The sequence below is a fragment of the Opisthocomus hoazin genome, chromosome 3 (assembly GCF_030867145.1).
Source record: "Opisthocomus hoazin isolate bOpiHoa1 chromosome 3, bOpiHoa1.hap1, whole genome shotgun sequence".
NCBI lineage: Eukaryota > Metazoa > Chordata > Aves > Opisthocomiformes > Opisthocomidae > Opisthocomus > Opisthocomus hoazin.
Genome location: NC_134416.1, coordinates 38,629,896 through 38,641,921, shown reverse-complemented (window position 1 = coordinate 38,641,921; position 12,026 = coordinate 38,629,896). Strand labels below are relative to the sequence as shown.

The following is a 12,026-nucleotide window of genomic DNA, read 5'->3' as shown; positions in this document are numbered from 1 at the left end:
TGAATGGGAAATACATGATGTGAAGTAGAAAGAGCTTCTGAAATATTCTGAAATAAATTCTTGCAACAGTTTCATCACTTTTGTTATGCACAGGAACAGGTTTATAGTCTGAGAATCTACTGGGTCCAAGGCACTTTCAGCAGCCACAGTTTTAGCATGTTCTACGCTTGAAGAACTCAGCTGAGATTCCAGAGCTAATATCTTGAATATCATACTGAAAGCTTTGTTGGCCTTTTCTCACTTTCTTGGATTAAAACCAAAAAGAACAAAGATTCAAATGAGCATTTAATCCCAGCAGGACTTACTGCAGTGGCAGAATGACTGCTTCAGGCAAACTTAAATACCGACATACGTAAACAATCTCTGCTGTGTTTAGCTGACGTATAGCCCTGAATTATAAAAATTTATTCTGGGATAAAATGTGCTTTTACCCTGGGGTCCATTGTATATGGTAACATAGAACAGAGATGGAGAGAGTGGAACTGGGAAGAACTCTGTCTCAGAGACATGGAACTCTGTGATGATACGCTGATTTGGAAGTAATACACACTGTCCCTTCCCAAGACAAAGACTGGTCTCCTCTTTCAATCCCCAAGAGTCCATTTAAGAAAACTGGGAAGAAAACAAGGATTCCACATTTTCTCAGACACCCTTAGTTATTGGTGGACCAAGACTAACGGGATCTAACGAGGCAGATGAGAGAAGAGGGCTTTGTACGTCCTGATTCACCTTCCAGTCAGGGCAACCCAGCCTTTCACCTCCGAGTCTTTCATAGACCATATGAAGTGGGCTTGCCTAAAGGGTCTCACCACAGCTCTGTAAGGGCTGTTGCAATCTAAGACAGTCAAGATCTTCAGTCCAAACCTATTGTGCATAGACAAAATTTGCAACTCTGCCCGCACAGATTTTCGCTTTTGGGGTAGACTGTTTTCGACACAGAAAAAGCTAGCATCTAAGGCAAGATGAAAGAAGTTTCTTAATGAAGCTGTCACAGTCTTTCCACTTCATGCTTGGAGAATGAGTGTCAGAAGATCATAAGGAAAAACAAAACACAACAGAGAGCCAGTCATCACCTTTCATGTGCGTTTCATCTGTGCTCCCACACTGCAAGGAACACTGTTCCTGCCATACAGCCATTCTGCAGCAGTGGTTTACAGAGTTTCTCTTGCCCAGGAAACAGCCCTCCAGCACCCAGGGACACAGGATTCCTAGGAGGGCAGGGATTGCACTATCCAGGCAAGGCGAGTGATGACACGGGCCCTCCTTAAAGATTCTTGGTTGTTTAAATCTTGGAGAAAAAAAAAAAAAGGCTAAAAAGGTAGAAGCGCTTTTTCTCAGGAGCTGAACAAATTTGTTTCTGATGCATTAAATCTAGTTTTTTTCACACCAGTAAAAGTTTTCATACTGGATCACTACTAAACTAGAAGAGCAGAAAGAGAAAAAATCTGAATGTGCTAAATTCTTAGAATGAATCTTATCCCACTAATGCCAAAAGGATTTTCGACAGCAGTTTTTCATCCAAGTCAGTATTTCATTACCACATTTTCCAGTCAAGCTAGATTTTAGCTTATCAACTTGGAGTTAAACTGAAAAGGAGAAGGTACAAGGAGATATCTCAAGTTTCTGGTTTCGTTACTTAACAAGAAACAACACAGAGACACAGTAATTCCAGGTATCCTTGTAGTGCCATTTCCACTCTTCCTACAGGCTGGTACTGATCTGATATCGGTAGACTTTGCTAGCTACAGTCACTATATCTCTGTTGAATCAGTCTCTGGATACAGCAGGAAGAAGAAACTTCTGCATTTTTTCTTGATCTGACACAGAACTTCTGGCTTAAGAAGTGGTACATCTCCTCCTCTATGCTGTGACTGTGTACTGCATTTGGAGAGATAAGACTGAAATCTCTACCTCGGATAAGCAGATGTGAGGTAGCATAAATTGTAACAGGAAGAAGTTTCATTTCTTTAATCCCTGTGCAAGGATGAGCAGCTGTCAGACAGGACAAGTAGCAGTGGGAAAAGTTTTATTTCTTTCATTCCTGCACTTAAGGCAACAATGGGAAGAAATGTGAAGGGTCTTGTGCATCTGCTACGCTGGCCATTGCTGGAAAGTCACCAGCTTCAGTCCTGCGGGCATGGACGAGGCTTCGCTCCTGTTGCCCAGGCACGCAGCTGAGAACTGCCGCGCCATACGGCACAGGGCTGCGTCTGGCTCCTGTCCCTCCCACTCCATCCCTGCAGCCAGTTGTCCTGGCCCTGACCCTTTGCAGAGCCCACTTTGAGAAACTGTTCTTCAGTGGATGGTGGGATCATCTGAAATCAAGTCAGCTTCACTTCTCCTCCCTCAATACTTCATTTGAGCATAAAACAAGTATTTAGCAATGAATGTGTAACACTGTTTATTCCAATAAAAAGATCAGAAAGTTATGCGGAGGGGTTGACTCAAGCAGTCTCCTGCTACACAGCAGCCACAGAAAAGTCTCTTTCTCTCCTATCTAAGGCAAAAAAAGAGAGGCAAACTAGAAGGACCATTCAATCCATGAAAACACCAGCACAGGCTGTTGTACTATGGCTATCTTTTCATAATTTCTAATCATCGAAAGATAGTCATAGTAACAAAATATTGCCATTGCTCCTACTTCTTGTTTTTAATTTCTCCTACAAAGCCTGAAGGGCCTTCGGAGCTGAACACATACCTGAAAGCCACAAGGCAAGCATGGCACAGTGAAATTTGGGGTCAGTACTGGGCCCAGTCTTGTTCAACTTATTGATCAATGACCTGGATGAAGAGTTAGAATGTACCCTCAGCAAGTTTGCTGATGACACCAAACTGGGAGGTGTGGTAGACACACCGGAAGGCTGTGCTGCCATTCAGCGAGACCTGGACAGGCTGGAAAGTTGGGCGCAGAGGAACCTGATGAGGCTCAACAAAGGCAAATGCAGGGTCCTGCACCTGGGGAGGAACAACCCCATGCATCAGTACAGGCTTGGGGTGGACCTGCTGTAGGGCAGCTCTGTGGAGAGGGACCTGGGAGTGCTGGTGGACAACAGGTTAACCATGAGCCAGCAGTGTGCCCTGGCTGCCAAGAAAGCTAACAGGATCCTGGGATGCATTAGGAGGAGTGTGTCCAGCAGGTCGAGGGAGGTTCTCCTTCCCCTCTACACTGCCCTAGTGAGGCCTCATCTGAAGTACTCTGTTCAGTTCTGGGCTCCCCACTTCAAGAAAGATGAAGAGCTACTGGAGAGAGTCCAGTGGAGGATCTACGAGGATGGTGAGGGGACAGGAACATCTCCCCTACGAGGGGAGGCTGAGGGAGCTGGTCTTGTTCAGCCTGAAGAAGAGAAGGCTGCGAGGGGACCTAACAAATGCTCACAAATATCTGAAGGGTGGGTGTCAGGAGGATGGGGCCAAGCTCTTTTCAGTGGTGCCCAGCGACAGGACAAGGGGCAATGGGCACAAACTGAAGCATAGGAAGTTCCGTCTGAACATGAGGAAGAACTTCTTCCCTCTGAGGGTGACGGAGCACTGGAACAGGCTGCCCAGGGAGGCTGTGGAGTCTCCTTCTCTGGAGATATTCAAGACCCGTCTGGACAAGGTCCTGTGCAGCCTGCTGTAGGTGACCCTGCTTCGGCAGGGGGGTTGGACTGGATGACCCACAGAGGTCCCTTCCAACCCCTACCATTGTGTGATTCTGTGATTCTGTAAATTAAAAGATGGGCATTATGTAGCCCAGGAAACGAGAACACTCCCCGTCCCTCGTTCCAACGGCAACCTGCAGGTGCCTCCTTCCACACCGACGCTTCTCCTGCAGATTACCAGCATTCACTGCTTTACCGAGTAAGCCGGGCAATGCAAGCAGAAGGGGAACGCCTTGCGGGGAGCCTGTGCTGGAAAAACACGGAGCCCGGGGTCATCCCCGTGCCGTGTCCCCACAGCCGTTCACCACAAGAACATGTCGCCGGCCCTGCCTGGGGCGGACACAGGGCCTGCTGGGGCAAGGGTGGCGGACAGAGGGAGACACGGCCGCGCCCGAGCCCGGCCGGGCACCTCGGCGCGGCGGCCACCGGGTGGCGCCCGCGCCCCGCCTTCGGGGACGCTGCCGTGAGGGGCGAGGCGGGGTTACCCTCGGCGGCCATTGCTGCGCCCCCGCCCCGCCCCGCCAGAGGCGTGCGCCGCCTGCCCCGCTGCCCGGCCGCCGCCCGGTGGCGTTCCCGCAGGAGGAGGGAGGGAGCCGCTTTTCTCTCCCTCTCACCTGCACTGCTCCCTCCTGCTCTCCTCTCCCGCCCGACTGCCGGTTCTTCGCCGGACCCCCCTCAGCGGAGGCAGCGTGGCGGCCGGGCGGGCGGAGGACAGGCCGGCCGCATGGCGGCGGAGGGAAGGGGAGGGGAGGGGAGGGGAGGGGAGGGGAGGGAAGGGAAGGGAAGGGAAGGGAAGGGAAGGGAAGGGAAGGGAAGGGAAGGGGAGGGGAGGGGAGGGGAGGGGAGGGAAGGGAAGGGGAGGGGAGGGGAGGGAAGGGAAGGGCTGTCGCAGCATGGTGCTGGCGGCTGTCCCGGGGCTCTCCCCGTACCCCTGGCCCACACCAGCGTCCGGGGTCAGAGCTGCGCTGGGGGCTCTGCTGTGGGGTTCCGCAGGCTGGGGTGCTGTGGCTTTCTGGGCGTGCAGGCGTCCAAAGTTTGTTGTGTTTTTTTTTGGCTTTCCAATAATGGTGGTGTAAAGGCCTATCTGAGAAGTGAAAAAATAGGTTTTATTTCTTAGTGCTAAACCGCGCTCAGAAGAACTGATCTGCCTTCTTTCCATCCACTGCTAGACTTGCCACTAGACATATATTACAAGGGGGCTGGACATAAAGCCTTAAATCACTCACCTATTCAGCTTCAGCAGTAGGATCTACAAGTTAATGTCAGGATTATCGCTCATTTTGCTCCTGAAGTTAGTTCACATCCTAATGAGATGTAAGGCTTCTTTGTGCTACGTACATAAAAATGAAGGGAGGCATGGTCTCTGCCTAGCAGAGCTTACAGACTAATCTAGAACAAATATAAAACATGGGAGGTGCTGTGAACTGAAGACTTCAGTCGACACACAGAGGTTACGTCTAAACTTCTAAATAGCATCAAGAACTGTCCTTTCATACCACGACTGTCCTCATACCAAGACACTTCATACCAAGACAGTTGGCTTCAAGGCCAACTGCCCTGGGCTAGCTTGTGTCCTTACTGCTTATGCCCATGCGCTCTCAGTCTTCAGAATAAGATGACTCCGTGTAAACTGTACGTTGTGAATGATCCCTGTCTGTTGCTGACTCACAAACTCTGTCTTGGCATTGCTTGGGACAATGGCCCGGGGCCGTACCAAAGCCACAAGCCGTGCAGGGACCTCTCCAACGATGTGACAGCATACGTAGGCACCGAAGCTGCAGGGCCCAGGAATGCTCCCTGGCACCGTGTTTTTGGTAGTAACTGTGCCATCACCATGGAGCAGGTTTAGCGTAGGCTGAGGTACAAATCGTAAACCGAGTATGTGAGTAGCGTGTTTCCATTCAGAATGAGTCTAGCTGCAGTCCCTTTGCACAGAGACTCTGGGAGTGGAGACTCTCAAGTGTCAGTCAAGCCCTTGGCGTCTGTTCCAGAACTTGAAGTGGTGGTCAAAGTGATGACAATTTTGGCAATACCAGTGGTGTTAATTTATGGTGACTACTTCTATCCTACAAACTAAGGATATGCCCAAATGATACAGTATGTGCAGTTCATGGAGAATGCTGGTGTGGCTTTACTTACAGTGGGGGAGGTCAAAAAAGCAAAAGTGGGTTTATCTGCACACCTGGTCCATCCACATCATGGCTGTATCTAGCCTAGAAGGGGGAAATTTTTTTTCTTGCTTGTGAAGCCTCATGAACAAAGGTGTTTATGACATAATATGCATATCAATTCAGGGGGAATTATATAGAGTGGAAAAGAATTCCAAAATTGTTGTTCCCTGAGATAAAAGAACTGTTCATAGGACGAGCAAGCACCTCAAAACAAGTTACTATGAGAAACAGATTGGTAGCAGGTCTTGCAGTTAGAGGTGTTTTGTTACGATTAATGGCTTGAGAAATAACCTGCAACGCATATGTATGACAGTTATGCCTTACCCAATGTAAGACACCTCAGGCCCTTCTTTCAAGAGAGAAATGCTCCATGAACATTCATGCTCCATGAACACCACTGTCATGCCGTTAAACACTAAACTTCTAATCCGAATATCTTTACAGACAGCTAAATTTTATACATATATATCCATGTATTAGCTGACACTGTCATTTTTAATGGATGGAGACAAATTTACTCTTGAGGTGTTATTTCTTAGTATGGTCTGCCTGTACATTTCAATCTGCTAGCTTCTGCCTCCAGTTACTCTTATGCACAAAACTTCACCAATATGACAGTTTAGCTTTAATCCAGGGGCTCTACAGAAATTAGTTCAATTTATCTTTGTTTTCTTTCCTTTTTTTCCCATGTCAAAATGCCATCTACTCAGTCCTCCCCCAAGTACCACAAGTTTTGCTGTGTTTCCTATGAAACACAGCAAAAATTGGGCAACAACCCAAATGGATGTGTGTTCTTCCTGTGTTGAAACCTAACTGTGATTCTGGGACTGGACAGCCCCGGGGATCTTCCTGCATGCAGAGGGGCGGCCTTGTTTAACCTCCGCAGTTCTACAGAGCTTTCCTAATAGTCCTTACAAATCTCAAGCATACCCATAGGTAGCATGAAAATGGCACGCCCAGGAATATAGTACGTTTCCTCAGGACTTCAAATCACCTTCCTAGTAAATAGCAATGTATCTCTCATTATTTTGCCCCTTTTAAAGGTTATTGATGTCTCACTGGGACCCAGAGGAGGAGGATGAACAGTGGTTTCCAGGGTGGACCCAACCAGTCTGCTGTAAAAGAGACTAGATCAAGCGATGCAAGGCACTCTCTGCTGCTTGGAGTGGGGACCACAGGTTGCTCCCTGGAGCAGATGACGTTACTGCATGTGTTCAGTATCTGCCCGAAAGGGATGCAGACAGGTCCAGACTGTACATGTGCCCCAAGTGCAAGTAAAAAGATGTGGTATTAACCATCTTCCCAAGATCTCCCTTCTAGATCGTGGAAAACATTTCATGCACGTATGTTTATTTTGAGGGTGGGAGGAGACACTTCTACAGGAGAAATGGCATTGTGTTTGTTTTGGTTTTCCCCATAGTGACCACAGACTGTATCTCTTCTGGCAGTTCATCTGCTTTCTTGAGGCTTCCCAGAACGTTGACCTACTGCACTCCTCTTCAGGCATCTTCACGGGGCAAGAGGGACTTCCCTGAAGGAATGAATCACAGGACAGTTGGAATCTTTCATCTCCTTGTTGCAACAGACTTCTGATTCACTTTTGTCCCCTTTTCCTCTAGATGACATGCCCTCTTGGTGATATTAAGGACATGAACTACTTTATACTGCTTGTATTTGAGGAATACAGAAGTTCCTTTTGCTGTTACAATCTCAATTTTCTGTGAACATTCCTGCCTACATTTACTTCTTGTCTTTTACAGACTATGGGACTTACAGTGCTAATGATGTTGCTTCTGCCATCACAGGAACTTGGAATTAAAATAAAAAAGTGATCTGTTTATTTTGGGGATTGCTATCTGTTTGTCTTATTTTTGTTGTTTCTATGATGAGTCCTATAAACTAAAGCTGCTGTTGTCTGTCCCCTTCATGCATGCTGTGCTCGCTGCACGGGCCTGTGTAACTCTTATGAAGTGATGCAATCCTTTGCTGTTCGTGTGACTTTTTGTCCCAGATGCTGAGCAGTCTGTTTGCTTGGGTTGGGTTGTGTCTGTGTATATATTCTGACTCACCGCTCCACCTGACTTGTTGTCACATTTTGAATTCTTTTTAACAATTTCACCAGCATGAGCAGATTGGGTGATTACCTTTGCTGGCTAAATTCCGATCACATCACCAAGGTTAACTATAGTTCTTCTGAATGTCACCACATGTTTCTACTCCCAGACCCCACCAGACTGCCAGCACCCCACCATCACAGCAGAGATTCTTCAGCGCTATGTCAGCCACAAGTTTTTCTCAGTCTTGCCTGTCCTGTTGGATAGATCCTGTGTGAATCTTTTCAGCTGTGTTAGCCTTTCTAGGAATTTTAACTCTAGTGAGATTGTTGTGTGCTGCATTCCAGATAAGGCACTTCTCCAGTTATTTTTTACTAATTTGCATTTACAAATTTTTCAGAGCCAGTGAAGAGACTGAGACATGTTTCTTCCTAGTACCTGAACCCTAACCAGCCTGCACTGTTGGAACGCAAGTCCGTGCATAATGTAGCAACTGATGCCAATGCAGTCTTCGCAGAATATATTAAAAATATCAATTTAGATATTTAGGGTTTGGAAGGCAACTCAGCATCCATCCTCTCCACACTGCAGAAAGTATCTGTGTACACATCTTTCAGCTAGAGTGCAGTGTGATAAACACTGCCCAGTGGTGGAACCTAATTCTTAGGTATAATTGCCATTAGCCTTGGTGAGAATCTGTGCTGCCATACCCAATGTAAATTCACTATTATATAGAATTAGCTACTTGTGAAGAAGTGACTGTTCTCCAGTGGAATGGACAGCTCTCTGTGTTGTTTCATTTGAATAATATAGCTATTATTTGCTTATAATGTAAGGTTACTATAAGCTTGTATTGGTGGGTAGCTCTAAATCCCACTTCTTCCTGCGTTTTATCTTACTTGGCTTATGTAAATCTTGGTCATTGAAACCTGGCTTTATCCCTCCCAACATTAGGTAGTTAAAACATTAGATATTTAACTGAGTCATGCAGCCGGTCACCTTAAGGTCTTTCTGGAGTCAACAGAGACAGAGCAACTTTCAGATGGTTATTGAGATCTTAAAATTAATTTCTTCTACTTCTTTCGCCTGGGAGACCCCTGTGGCAACTGTACTTCTCATACAGTCACCTTTACTTAGCTGAGAAACTTGAATTTTTGAGAGTTCTTTAAATAATACTCATATAAAGTCACTAAATGGGAAAGGTATGGCTTAGGTATTTCTTGTATGCAAGCTATGTTTCTTTTGCTCGGATCAGAACTGTTAACATTTCCAACATGAGAGATGTATTTTCCGTGTGTAAGCAAACACGTCTTGGAAAGGAATGGTTTCACAATGGAGAAGCAAACTTTCTGGGTAATGATTTGCTCTATCAGAGTGCCCCATAAAACACAGACAAAACGAAGTTGTACACAACATTTTTACAACTCTAAAGTCACTAAAATATTTTTGGGAGACAACTGTTCTTCTTTATATATGGACTGCCTGCCAGGAAAGTCAATGCAGGTATTCTGCCTTTAAGATTTCACATGAAGCAGGTCTTGGCTGAATATGAGTTGCAGATGATTTGGCATTTTATCTGTAAAACAGCTGTAGCAAGATTTGTATGCCTTTATGGGATCAAGATGCGTTCACCTTGTACCTTGTGCCAAGGAACAAAGATGTCATTAATGTAAGAAAAAAATCATCAAGCGTATACTTGCCAAATCTAATAAAAAAATGTTTATTTCTTACCTTCCATGCTTGTGGACCGTAGAAATGTAAGGTAGTTTTTCATTTTAAGTCTCCCCTTCACCCAGCTCTGTAACTTATACCCAGTCAAACAAAACATTCAGACTTTAAAAATGAAATCAATTTACTCTATCAGGTAGGCAAAAACTTCATTAAAAAAAAAGGACCAAAACACATTATCTTCCTACGGAATCTGTTAATGCTGTTAAAAATAGCATGTTAGAATGTTTTTGTTACCTCATTCATGTAAAGCACTGATCTGAGTTTCATCTGTTCGTGAGTTTAAAAAAAGAATTCAAAACTGCATGCATGTGTTCTTGGTGTCTCCTTATAGGTGCAGAATGCCAGAATACGTGACCTACCTGGCATGTCCCTGGCAAGACAGCAGCCTGCATCTCAGGGCAAACCCACAAGGAGCCTGTTCAATTGTCTGAACCTGTTCCTAATCACATAATACTTCTCACTGAGAGAGAAGAAGAAGATTAATTTACTTTTAAATAATAATATTTATGAACCCAAGTATTAAAATTAACGACTTGAATTATCAGATCCTTGTTAGAGAAATCCAAACATGCGTAATTGCCATATTAAGATAAATAAGGACACACTAATACATGTATCTCTGTATAGAGGCGTTCAAAACAAAGAATTGAGTCTTTTACAACATTTGCTATCTAAAAGCTGTAGTTTTCTCTCTGGATTTTGACCTGAAATGTCATCTGTGGCCATTGTGTGCTTCTGCTCTAAAACCAGTGATAGTCTATTGGGGCACCGTCGTCATGTGGATGTGTCTGTTACAGTAATAAATACAGTAAGTGCATTCATTGTTTTATGAAGAAGATATTTTTATATATTCTATGACCACAAGGAAAAAAAAAAGCTTTTGAGAGCATGTAGCACGGCACATGGATGGAGCAATACTGTGTTTTTCTTCATGTCACACTCCTCACCCCCAGTTTTGACCTACTGTGTTTACTTAATATAACCACTCCATATTTGGGAGTTCACCCTGAACACTTTTTTCCATCATTTCGCATGGACCTTTCTATACTGTTTAAAGTTCTCCATGCTTTCCTTGTTTTTCCGATCTCCGAGAGTCGTTAACCAATTACAGCTGGGATCAAGGCCAAAACCAGCTAAGTATCATAACTGAGATTATCTCAAGTGGCACCTTAGTTAAATTGCTGAATAATCTTTTCTCTAGGGTTCAGATAAACATTGGCTGAGTTTTCTTATACCTTATGCCTTCCTAAAGATCCTTCCTGTTTGATTTACTGATTATATTCTTTTCTTTTTTATGAAGCTTCCTAGAGAAGGTCAGTTGGAGTCCCACGTCAGTTACAGAACTGCAAATTAGGATAGTCCCCTTCCTTCACAGCCTTTCTCTGGATAAAACTGGAAGATAAATTAGATTATGGTCTCTGTACAGCTTGCCCTCAAATTACCGAAAGCAGTAATTTCAGCAGATCATGGACTGAGCTTTCATTTCATTTTGCAGTGGCTCTGGACTATTTTACACTTTACAAGAAGAAAAGCAATTTTCTGCAGTTCATCTACTTGAAAGGCACTCCCAATAACCAGTCTTGGGCTTCTGTGCAGTATTTCGAAACAGAAATCCATGACGTAGGACGACCTGACAAGAAACCAGGTTAGACTGGTTCTCGTTAAGCAAATTTTTCTTCCTCCTGGCTGCTTAAACAAAGAGGGGGTGGCTTTTGCTTCCCTAAAGCAATTCAGTCTTCTCCCTTACTGTGAGTTAACTGCTGATAATGTATTTTGAGAGAAAGAAAATATTATCTCAGGAGTTTTATTCTTGAAACAGAAGAAGTCTGCTCCCAACTAGGAAAACTAAATTGATTTTCCCACTGCACAAATACAAATAAAAGCAAAACAGACAATGGATGGAATGTAGAATGACAAAGAACAGCAAAAGGAGCTATCACACTGTCCTTTATGCTACGAAGCAGAACAAATTACTGACATCCATTACTTAATCTGCATTTATTAATCTTCCTGATTCCCAGAAGAGATCATGACAGTGAATTCTATAAGTTGTTGAAATGTGATTTCCTCTGCTGATTGATCCAGTACTGTACCTCACATGAATTATTTGGGGTGAAAGTGTTCTTATCTGACTCTTTGGCTGGAGATGTGTCTGCTCTGAAGAGACGAGGAAGATAACCGTGTTTACAAAAGTGGGTTGCAAGAACGTGCGTTACAAAGATGTTCCTGATGCAGCCACACACTATGACAGTACCAGTAAGTCATTCTAACCGAGCTTTTAATGTCATTTATAAAAAAATAGAGTTATTTACATTTGCAACATATTTGATGGCATCCTCTTTTATTACAGCATTTGTGTCAGTGAAGAAATGTCACTAGAACTCATTTGAGGGTAAACTTTTCAAAGATAAGCATGACAGTACAGGAAA

At 44.5% G+C, this 12,026-nt stretch overlaps 1 long non-coding RNA gene across 1 annotated transcript in view; it reads left to right on the top strand.

The window, feature by feature from the left end:
• The window catches only part of LOC142360840 (uncharacterized), a 58,219-nt gene extending 50,583 nt beyond the window's left edge, over positions 1 to 7,636 (top strand). Inside the window, exon 7 of the long non-coding RNA XR_012763425.1 lies at positions 7,432 to 7,636. This is a non-coding gene — a long non-coding RNA (uncharacterized LOC142360840). The remainder of the gene's footprint in view (positions 1 to 7,431) is intronic.
• The last annotated feature ends 4,390 nt before the right edge of the window (positions 7,637 to 12,026 follow it).